General features: G+C 39.3%; 1 long non-coding RNA gene across 1 annotated transcript in view; it reads right to left on the reverse strand.

Moving 5' to 3' along the window:
• Positions 1-10,121, reverse strand: part of LOC141409872 (uncharacterized) — a 31,111-nt gene extending 20,990 nt beyond the window's left edge. Inside the window, exons 1-2 of the long non-coding RNA XR_012432551.1 lie at positions 9,966-10,121; positions 7,165-7,219 (exon numbers count right to left, since the gene is read on the reverse strand). This is a non-coding gene — a long non-coding RNA (uncharacterized lncRNA). The remainder of the gene's footprint in view (positions 1-7,164; positions 7,220-9,965) is intronic.
• Between the last annotated feature and the right edge of the window lie 232 nt (positions 10,122-10,353).

The following is a 10,353-nucleotide window of genomic DNA, read 5'->3' on the forward strand; positions in this document are numbered from 1 at the left end:
ACCTGCTGAATGTAGAGCCCTAGGACCTTGAGTGAGCACAGGTGGTAGTCAATTAGTGGTTACAGTGGGCCTTGGGTGAGACGCAGCACTGTGCTGGCTTCAGATCTGACCTAGTGCAGTCCCAGTGGTGATGCCTGGGACTTGTGTCCAAAGAGATGCTTGTGTCACCCCACTCTTAGCTCAGTTCTCTCAGAAAGAGAGACTGTTCGTTTGGGAGAAAGTAAGGGAAGAGAACAAGAACCTCTGCCTAGTAATCCAGATAATTCTTCCAGGTTGTATCCAAGACCACCAAGGCTTCTATGAGTACCTCTATGCGTCTGCAAGAACCACAGTATTACTTGGCTTGGAGTGCCCCCTAATACACATACAACTTAGCTACATACAACTCCCAAGTCCCTTCAAATACATGGAAAAGCTTCTCAAGAAGGATGGGTACAAACAAGCCCAGACTGTGAAGACTATAATAGATACCTATTTCTTCAATGCCAAAATAGCAACAAACATCCACAAGCATCAAGACCATGATGTCACCAAATGAACTAAATAGGGGACCAAGGACCAGTCCTGGAGAAACAGAGATATGTAACCTTTCAGACAGAGAATTCAAAATAGCTGTTTTGAGGAAACTCAATAAAATTCAAGATAACACAGAGAGGGAACTCAGAATTCTATCAATAAATTTAACAAAGAGATTAAAATAATTAGAAAGAATTGAACAGAAATTTGGGAGTTGAAAAATGCAACGGACATACTGAAGAATGCATCAGAGTCTCTTAATTGCAGAATTGATTGAGAAGAAACAATCTGTGATCTTGAAGACAGGCCATTTGAAAATACACAGTCAGAGGAGACAAAAGAGAAAAGAATAAAAAAGAATGAAGCATAGCTACAAGATCTAGAAAATAGCCTCAAAAGGGCAAATCCAAGAGTTACTGGCCTTAAAGAAGAGGTTGAGAAAGAGATAGGGATGGAAAGTTTATTCAAAGGGATAATAATAGAAAACTTCTCAAACCTAGGAAAAGATCAGTGTTCAAGCACAAAAAGGTTATAGAACACCAAGCAGATGTAACCCAAAGAAAACTACCTCAAGGCATTTAATAATCAAAATCCCAAAGATCAAGGATAAAGAAAGTATCCTAAAAGCATCAAGAGAAAAGAAACAAATACCATACAATGGAGCTCTATTGCATCTGGCAGCAGACTTTTCAGTGAAATCTTACAGGCCAGGAGAGCGTGGCATGCCACATTTAAAGTGCTGAAAGAAAACACTTTTATTCTAGCATACTATATCCAGTGAAAATATCCTTCAAACATGAAGAAGAAATAAAGACTTTCCCAGCCAAAAAAAAAAAAAAAAAAACAGCTGAAGAATTTTATCAACACCAGACGTGTCCTAAAAGAAATGCTAAAGGGAGAAAGAAAGTGAAAAGGAGGAAGGAAGGAAGGAAGGAAGGAAGGAAGGAAGGAAGGAAGGAAGGAAGGAAGGAAGGAAGGAAGGAAGGGAGGGAGGGGAAGGGAGGGGCAGGGAGAGAGGGAGGGAGGGAGGGAGGAAGTGAGGAAGGAAGGAAATAAGGAAGGAAGGAAGGAAGGAAGGAAGCGGCATTAATGAGCAGTAAGAAATCATCTCAAGGTACAAAACTCTCTGGCAGTAGTTGACAACACAGAAAAACACTGAATATTATGACACTGTAATTAATCTTTGTAAACTACATTTAGATAGAAAGACTAAAACATGAACCAGTCAAAAATAATAACTACAACAACCTTTAAAGATATAGACAGTACAATAAGATATAAATAGAAACAATAAAAAGATTAAAAGTGGGAGAGTTTTGTAAGTTTTTATTAGTTTCCTTTTTGCTCATTTGTTTGTTTCTGCAATGTGTTGTCATCAGTTTAAATTTGTTTGTTTCTGCAATGTGTTGTCATCAGTTTAAATTAATGGATTATAATATAGTATTTGCAAGCCTCATCGTAACCTCAAATCAAAAAACATACAGCAGATACACAAAAAATAAACAGCAAAAAATTAAATCATACCACCAGAAATAATCACCTTCACTAAAAGTAAGATGGGGAGGAAGAAAAGAAGGAAGAGAAGACCATACAACAACCGGAAAACAACTAACAAAATGACAGCAGTAAGTCTTTATTTATCAATAATAACACCGAATGTAAATAGACTAAACTCTCCTATCAAAAGACACAGAGTGGCTGAGTGAAAAATAAAAAATAAATAAGACCCAATTACCTGTTGTCTATAAGAAATACCCTTCACCTATAAAGACAAACATAGACTGAAAATAAAGATACGGAAATAGATATTCCATGCCAATGGAAACCAAAAAAGGGCAGGAGTAGCCATACTTACATCAGACAAAACAGATTTCAAGAAAAAACTGTAAGAAGAGACAAAGAAGGTCATTGTATAATGATAAAGAAGTCAATTCATCAAGAGGATACAATAACTCTAAATATATATGCACCCAATACTGGGGCACCCAGATATAGAGAGCAAATACTATTAGAGCTAAAGACAGAGATAGACCCCAATACAATAATAGCTGGAGACTTAAGCATCCACTTTCCTCATTGGATGGATCTAATAAAGAGACATCAGACTTAATCTGCGCTATAGACCAAATGGACTTAATAGATATTTACAGAGCATTTCATCCAATGGCTGCAGAATACACATTTTTCTCCACAGCATATGGATCGTTCTTAAGGATAGACCATGTTAGGTCACAAAACAAGTCTTAAAACATTCAAAATAACTGAAAAAATAGCTAGCATCTTCTCTGACCACAATAGAATAAAACTGGGATCAATAACAAGAGAAATTTTGGAAACTATACAAATACATGGAAATTAAACAACATGCTCCTGAATGACCAGTGGGTCAATGAAGAAATTAAGGAGATTGAAAACTGTCTTGAAACAAATGATAATGGAAACACAACATATGAAAACCTATGGGATAAAATGAAAGCAGTACTAAAAGGGAAGTTTATAGCTTTGAGTGCCTACATCAAAAAGGAAGAAAAACTTCAAATAAATAATGATTCATCTTAAAGAACTAGAAGAGCAAGAGCAAACCAAACCCAAAATTACTAGAAGAAAAGAGATAATCAAGATCAGAGCAGAAGTAAATGAAATTGAATTACAAAACATCAATGAAACAAAAAGTTGGTTTTTTGAAAAGATAAACAAAATTGACAAACCCTTAGGTAGACTAAGAAAGCAAAAAGATCCAAATAAATAAAATCAGAGATGAAAAGGAGGCATTACAATCAATACTGCAGAAACTCAAAGAATCTTTATTGGCTACTATGAGCAACTATATGCCAATAGATTGGAAAATCTAGAAGTGGATGAAATTCCTAGATACGTACAACCTACCAAAATTAAGCCATGAAGAAATCCAAAACCTGAACAGACTAATAGCAAGTAATGAGACTGAAGCCATAATAAAAAGTGTCCCAGCAAATAAATGCCTGGGACCCGACAGCTTCACTGTTTAATTCTACCATTTAAAGAAAAACTCATACCAATCCTATTCAAACTGTTTCAAAAGATAGAGGAATGAATAGTTCCAACTTCATTCTACAAAGTCAGTATTACCCTGATACCAAAATCAGACAACTACACATTTAAAAAAAAAAAAAAAAACTCACAAAACTACAGGCTAATATCCCTGATGAATATTGATGAAAAAAATCTCAACAAAATACTTGCAAACAAAATTCAACAATATACTAAAAAAATCATGCATCATAACCAAGTGAGATTTACCCCAGGGATGCAAGGATAATTCCACATACACAAGTCAATCAATGTGATACATCGTATCAACAAAATGGAGAACAAAAAGTATATGATCATCCCCATTGAAGCTGAAAAAGCATTTGATAAAATTCAACATCCCTTCATAATAAAAATTCTCAAAAAACTGGGTATAGAGAGAACATACTTCAACGTAACATAAGCTATACACAACAGACCCACAGCTAGTATCATACTGAATGGGGAAAAACTGAAAGCCTTTCCTCTAAGGTGTAGAACATGACAAAGATGCCCACTTTCACCACTGTTACTCAACACAGCACTGAAAGTCCTAGCTAGAGCAATCACACAAGAGAAGGAAATAAAGGACATCCAAACTGAAAAGAAAGAAATCAAATTATCCCTGTTTGCAGATGATATAATCTTATATTTGGAAAACCATGAAGACTCCACAAAAAATCTGTTAGAACTGATAAACAAGCTCAGCAAACTTGCAGGATACAATATCAACATACAAAAAATCAGTAGCATTTCTATATGCCAACAGCAAACAATCTGAAAATGAGATGAAGAAAGTAATCTCGTTTACAAAAGCGACCCATAAAGTTAAATACCTAAAAATTAACAAAAGAAGTGAAAGATCTCTATAATGAAAACTAAAAAACACTGATGAAAGAAATTGAAGAGGACACGAAAATCATGGAAAGATATTCTATGTTCATGGATTGGAAGAATGAATATTGCTATAATGTCCATACTACCCAAAGCAATTTACAAATTTAGTGCAATCCCTATCAAAATACCAATGACATTCTTCACAGAAATAGAAAAAAAAAAACTTAAAATTTTATATGGAACTGCAAAAGACCCAGAATAGCCAAAGCTATCTGGAGAAAAAAGAACAAAACTGAAGGAATCACGGGACCTGACTTCAAGTTATACTACAGAGCTTTAGTAACCAAAACAGCATGGTACTGGCATAAAAACAGACACATAGACCAATGGAACAGAATAAAGAACCCACAAGCAAATCCACACACCTACAGCAAACTCATTTTTAAAAAGCATATACATGGGGGAAAGACAGTCTCTTCAATAAATGGTGCTGGGAAAACTGGCTATCCATATGCAAAAGAATCAGACTAGACCCCTGTCTCTCACCACATACAAAAATCAAATCAAAGTTGACTAAAGACTTAAATCTAAAACCTGAAACTATGAAACTACTACAAGAAAACATTGGGGAAAATTTCCAGGACATTGAAGTGGACAAAGATTTCTTGAGTAATACCAGACAAGCATAGGCTACCAAAGAAAAAAATGGACAAATGGGAACTCATCAAGTTAAAAAGAAAGAAAGAAAGAAAGAAAACCTTCTGCACAGCAAAGAAAACAATCAATAAAGAGAATAGACAGCCCACAGAATGGACTAAAATATTTGCAGACTACCCATCTGACAAGAGATTAATAACCAAAATATAAAAGGAGGTCAAACAACTCTATAGGAAAAAAAAAATCTAATAAGCCAATTAAAATATGGGCAAAATATTTGAGTAGACATTTCTCAGAGAAGACATACAAATGGGAAACAGGCATATAAAAAGGTGTTCAACATCATTGATCATCAGAGAAATGCAAATCAAAACTACAATGACGTATCATCTCACTCCAGTTAAAATGGCTTTTATCCAAAGACAGGCTACACAAATGCTTGCGAGGATGTGGAAAAAACCTCGTACACTGTTGGTGGGAATGTAAATTAAGACCACCACCACGGAGAGCAGTTTGGAGGTTCCTCAAAAAACTAAAAATAGAGCTACCATATGATCCAGCAATCCCACTGCTTGGTATATACCCCCAAAAAAGGAAATCAGTATATCAAAGAGATATCTGCACTCCTATGTTTACAGCAGCACTATTCACAATAGCCAAGATTTGGAAGCAACCCAAGTTCCATCAGCAGACAAACAGATAAAGAAAATGTGGTACATACACACAATTGTGGACTATTCAGCCATAAAAAAAGAATAAGATCCTGTCAATTGCAACAATACGGATGGAAGTGGAGATCATTATGTTAAGTGAAATAAGCCAGGCTCAGGAAGACAAATTTCACATGTTCTCAATTACTTGTGAGAGCTAAAAAATAAAACAATGAAACTCATGGAGCTAGAGAGTAGAAGGAAGGTTACCAGAGGCTGGGAAGGCTAACTGGGGTGGAGGGTGTGCAGGAGGGGGAGGGGAATGTGGGGATGGTTAGTGGGTACAAAAAAGTAGAAAGAAAGAATAAGACCTAGTATTTGATAGCACAATACAGCGACTATAGTCAATAATAATTTAATGATACATTTTAAGATAGCTAAGAGTATAATTGGATTTTTTAAGATAGCTAAGAGTATAATTGGCCAGGTGTGGTGGCTCATGCTGTAATCTCAGCATTTTGGGAGGCCAAGGCCGGTAGATCATGAGGTCAGGAGATCGAGTCCATCCTGACTAACACAGTGAAACCCCGTCTCTACTAAAAATATGAAAAATTAGCTGGGCGTGGTGGCAGGCGCCTGTAGTCCCAGCTACTCGGGAGGCTGATGCAGGAGAATGGCGTGAACCAGGGAGGTGGAGCTTGCAGTGAGCCGAGACGGCACCACTGTAATCCAGCCTGGGCTACAGAGTGAGACTCCATCTCAAAAAAAAAAAAAAAAAGATACATTTTGTTACTTCATATTTTCCTACAATTTCATATAGGTGTATTTGTAAATACCGAGCAAAAATCATGTTGTGCTGGTTCATTTACTTTCCTCTGGTTTTGCAGTTAGTTCTACATTGTCATTTCTAATACATGGCTTTATGTCTTCCTTTTAAAAAACGATTAGATGACCTAATAGTTTATATATTTCTCTGATTTTTCAAACAACAAACTCATGCATTTATTTAGTTTCTATAAATGTTTCTGTTTTCTAACATATACATTTCTGCTTTTATTTTTTCTGCTTTTCTTGGGTTCATTTGATTATTTTATTCCTAACTTTTTAATTCAATGCTTATTTGTTATGACCGTAAGTATGTGGAGTGTATTTTTTTCAAGTTCTTTCCAACTATTATTGGATTATACTATTTAAAAAATGAATACACATAGAACAAAGTTTTCTAAGAAAGTACATTAAATCTATGTTCTATTTTCAAGGCTACTGGAATAGTAACCTTGACATATATAAAAGACGTGAATAGTAGCCTTGAAACATATAAAAGATGGGTGATCATTTACTTTTGTTACTCTTTGAAAATATGGCAAAATAGCATAACAGCAGTATAGCTTATGGCTGTGAACTTGGACTCTGCCATCTTGCAGCTCTGGATTAAACTCTCGACCTTATTACTTACCTGCTGTGCGATGTTTGGGAGGTTACTTATCTTCCCTGGGCTTCTGTGTTCTTATCTGAAAAAATAAGGATTTAAAAAACAAAAAGATATTTTATTACATAGGGCTGTCAGCAAGAGGCGAAGCTGGCTGGGCTTCTGCGTCTGGTGGGGACTTAGAGAACTTTTCTGTCCAGCTAAAGGATTGTAAATGCACCAATCAGTGCTCTGTGTCTAGCTAAAGGTTTGTAAATGCACCAATCAGCACTCTGTAAAATGGACCAATCAGCACTCTATAAATGGACCAATCAGCAGGATGTGGGTGGGGTCAAATAAGGGTATAAAAGCAGGCCACCCACTCTTGCATCAACCACCACCTCTTGTTTCATTGCAGGCTGTGTGCAATAACTGTTATTGCTGCTCACTCTGTCTCTGCGCCACCACTAACACCGGGGAGGTCTGAAGCTTCACTCCTGAAGCCAGAGAGACCACGAACCCACCAGAAAGAAAAAACTCTGGACATCTGAACATCTGAAGGAACAAACACTGCACACACCATCTTTAAGAACTTTAACGCTCACAGCAAGCGTCTGTGGCTTCATTCTTGAAGTCAGCCAGACAGAGAACCCACCTGGAAGGAACCGATTCTGGACACATCAGGACGATGAAAAGTAAAAATCTTTATGAAAAGTACAGAATAGTGCTTTGTCACGCAAGTTCAATTACTCTGCTTGTTTATGAAATAAGTGAATACTATACTTCTGGTTTAGTATAGGCTGATAGCATATCAGTATTTGCTTACAGAGGTCTGGACAAAAAGGCCTGGAATGGAGCATATTCATTCACCACGTATGTGTGAGGGTCCATAGCTTCCCCGCAAGGGCTTTCAATGGCCCTTGGAACAGAGTTTCCAGTGGAGCCAATATCTCCAGTTACTTCCATTGGCCTTGGGAGAGAGTACAAACTCCCTGGTGCAGCTCTGCACACCCTGGTCCCTACTAACATCTCCCAACCTTCATTCCCATTCTAATAAAACTCTGTTTCTCAAAAAAACCATATTCTCTCTGCAGCTTTCTCTATCACCGGTTTCTCAAGCTTAGCACTACTAATACTTGGGAGCTAAATATTTGTTGTTGGGGACTGTCATGGGCATTGCTGGATGTTTAGAGCATCTTTGGCCTCTCCCCACTAGATGTCAGGAGCAAACCCCACTCCCTTCCCCAATTGTAACAACCAAAAATGTCTAGTCATGGACATTGTCAAATGGCTCCTTCCAGGCAAAGTCACTCCTAGCTGAAATCTGCTCTATCAAGAATGCTGTTACCCCTATTTGCCTGGCTAACTTCAACTTATTCTTAAAGTTTCAGCTTGGAAGTCACTGCTGTATCCCCACTGTCAAAACCAGGGCTTGTGTAATTAAACAAATAGGTGATCCAAAAACCGGTGCCATTATTCAGTACAAACGGAGAGGAAAGGGAGGGGTGGGGGCAGTCATGAAGTTAGGGAGCATTAAGGTAGTAGATTGGAAAAGGCACTAGACTTATGTAAGAAAATAGGATGGCTTTTAGCTTCCAGAAATGATTGGGTGAAAAGGTGACATCAGGCCGCCTGGTGGCTCACGGCTGAAATCCCAGCAATTTGGGAGGCCGAGGTGGGTGGATTGCCTGTGGTCAGAAGTTCGAGACCAGCCTGACCAACATGATGAAACCCCGTTTCTACTAAAAATACAAAAATTAGCTGGGTGTGGTAGTGGGCCCCTGTAATCCCAGCTACCCGGGAGGCTGAGGCAGGAGAATTGCTTGAACCCGGGAAGTGGAGGTTGCAGTGAGCCGAGATCACACCACTGCACTCCAGCTTGGGTGATGGAGCAAGACTTTGTCTCAAAAAACAATAAAACAAAACAACAACAACAAAAAATTCACATCAGTGAGGATGAAACTATAAAAAGAATGGATTAGGGTGAGAGGATAGAGAAAAGGAAGAGTTCAATTTTTGTGTTTTATTTTGTTTTATTTATTTTATTTATTTTTTATTTTATTTTGAGACAGAATCTCACTCTGTGGCCCAGGCTGGAGTGCAGTGGCGCGATCTTGGCTCACTGCAAGCTCCGCCTTCCGTGTCCACGCCATTCTCCTGCCTCACCCTCCCGAGCAGCTGAGACTACAGGCACCCGCCACCACGCCCAAGTAATTTTTTGTATTTTTAGTACAGACGGGGTTTCACCGTCTTAGCCAGATGGGTCTCGATCTCCTGACCTCGTGATCCGCCCGCCTCGGGCTCCCAAAGTGCTGGGATTACAGGCATGAGCCAGGGCGCCCGGCCTACTTTATTTATGTTTGAGACAGAGTCTCATTCTGCCTCCCAGGCTGGAGTGCAGTGGCCTGATCTTGGCTAACTGCAATCTCTGCCTCCAAGGTTCAACCGATTCTCCTGCCTCAGCCTCCCGGATTACAGGTGCCCGCTACCACGCCAAGCTAATTGTTTTGTATTTTTAGTAGACACTGGGTTTCGCCATGTTGGCCAGGCTGGTCTCCAACTCTTGACCTCAAGTGATCCACCCGTTTCAGCCTCCCAAAGTGCTGGGTGGCGTGAGCCACCGCACAACCAAGAACTCAGTTTTTTAAGTAACAGTGTGAGAGGCTATAGAACAGCTCAGCAGGGATTCTTGAGGCCAGTGCTCATGGCATGAGGGAGGGAGGCAGTCGCTGTTTCTCTTGCCTGGAGTTCGATCTGTGTCCTTAGGGGGCAGCTAAGGTTCTTGTGGAACCTACAAACTCCCTTTCTTCCACGGGCACCCCACCACACCAAACACACAGTTTCCCTACCTTCGAAATCACGCAAACACCGCTGCTGGAAGGAATCTAATGTTTAAATGGAACGAGGAAGCGATAAGTGAAGAGCGAAGTGGGAGAGAGAATGACGGTGGCCGAGAGAAGCTGTCTTCAGACCCTGCCTGCCCTCGCCCTGGGCCTGTGGAGTGCAGGAAGGCACTTTAATCCGAACAGCTAGTGCCATCTAGTGGCCGATCCTTAGAACTAGAGGAAAGGTTTCCTGCGGCCTGAACCAAAGAGGGCAAAAGCCGCCAAGAGGAGAGGAATGAGGGACTTGGGGAAGCAGGAAAGGATACAGGCAGTAATTGGAAAGACAGACATTAGCTGTTCTCTGGGACCCAGAATTCAAACATCCAGCTCGGGACAGGGCACATGCACTATA

The sequence above is a fragment of the Macaca fascicularis genome, chromosome 3 (genome assembly GCF_037993035.2).
Source record: "Macaca fascicularis isolate 582-1 chromosome 3, T2T-MFA8v1.1".
NCBI lineage: Eukaryota > Metazoa > Chordata > Mammalia > Primates > Cercopithecidae > Macaca > Macaca fascicularis.